This window comes from Ipomoea triloba, chromosome 16 (assembly GCF_003576645.1).
Source record: "Ipomoea triloba cultivar NCNSP0323 chromosome 16, ASM357664v1".
Classification (NCBI taxonomy): Eukaryota; Viridiplantae; Streptophyta; class Magnoliopsida; order Solanales; family Convolvulaceae; genus Ipomoea; species Ipomoea triloba.
In genome coordinates, this window is record NC_044931.1 from 9,714,745 (window position 1) to 9,716,534 (window position 1,790).

Here is a 1,790-nt window from a genome sequence, read left to right on the forward strand (position 1 = left end):
AAAAAAAAAAAAAAAACGGAAAAGGAAAAGAAAGGGGAGAAATGAAAACACCAATACAGGAGTAAGTTAAACCACAAAAATAAATAAATAAATAAATAATTTAAAATTTTTAAAAATAATAAAAATAATTAAAAGAATAACGTGATTTTTCCCTTAATCCAACGAATCCAGAAGAAATACTACAAGACTAGGAAAATAGAAAAACTAAAAATCGCATCACAGAAGAACTGAACGAGCTTCAAACTCAAGCTCCACCATATAAACATCCTTCACGTGAATCACAACAAAATAAATGAAAAAAAGATCAGAAGAAAACAAACAGATTACAAGTGATCAACTAAACTCAGCATCAAATCATGCGCAGCAACCAAGCTCAAGACATCGAATTGAACAGCGAAGCGTGATCAAACTATTACCTGACAATCTATCAGAGCTCGAAAATTTCGGATTTTCCAGTTCCGGAAGAAGCTTGATCAGTCAACAGACATCAACCCGGAAAGAGAGATAGAGATGAAACTCACGAAACACTGAAAAGCGCTGTCCAAAATTAATGAAAAACGGACAGAGAAAGAAAGAGAGGGAGAGAGAGAGAGAGAGATTGCAATCCAGAAAAAATAAATAAAAACGAAATAGAATAACAGGTCACCTTTTCCGGGGAGGAAAAAGGAAAATGAAGAAAAATGAGTGGAGAAAAAGTGGTTTTGTCTGGTATGGGAGCCTCTCTTGGTGATTTTGACAGAATTCCGATCGGCAAGGGGATGGAATCTTTGGAGGTTCTGTTTCTCAAATAGGGCTTGGATTTTTTGTGTTATTGCAGAATTGCCATTTTCAGATTTATTTTTTTGATAACCCAGATTTATCGACTTCATCTAGTTATATCTTGAATTATATAAACCAAGAAAAAAGAAACTTCATTAACGTGCACTGCACGTGCCTAACTGAGCGTTGTGATTGCGGTTCACGCAACCAGGAGATATATTTGTTTTTCGCAATCAGAGATGTTTTTTTTTTGTGAGTCCTATAATTCTGATAAAAATCAATGTTTTACATGGAGACCTTACTTCTTCTTCTCTCTTTCATGTAAGTTTTACTTTCTCAAAAATCACATAGTTGTGGTTGTCTTAAGTGAGCCCATTTTGTGAATTATTATTTTTGTTGAATTTGAATTTTGGTGGGGTTGTTAATTTGGCAGGCTGGGTCGCGAACGCGAAATTATTCTCGCAATCATATGCTTATCTGACTGGTGCCAGTTAAGCTAATTGCTGTCCTTTTTGTACTTACTATAAGCTCCTTTACCCATTAATGAAATTAAATCAATGCTAAATATATCCAAATCCGATTCAAATATTATTGGTAAAGGAAAATTGAACACAAATAATTATTTTGGTGCGTTTACTTTTTGGAAAAGATTTTTTTTTTAATAAAAAAATCCGTAGAAAATAGCTAAATGTGTTATTTGACACTGTTTTTCATTTGGAACATTGTTTTTCCATTTGTCTAATTTATCAAAAGATTTGGAAAACATTTCTTTTTTTGTTCTAAAGATTTTTTCAAATACAAAATTACACATAACTTTAGTTATAATAATGAGGATTGATTAATCTGACGTGAATCGTTCAGAGAATAGTTACAAAGATAACATAAGACTGCTATACTAGAGTCCTAGTATAACACAAACATATAAGTCCTAATGCTCCCCCTCAAGCACAAGGTGGAGTAACATTGAGCTTGCTACGAAGAAACTCAAAACGTAAACTAGATAACGGTTTAGTAAAAATATCAGCCAGTTG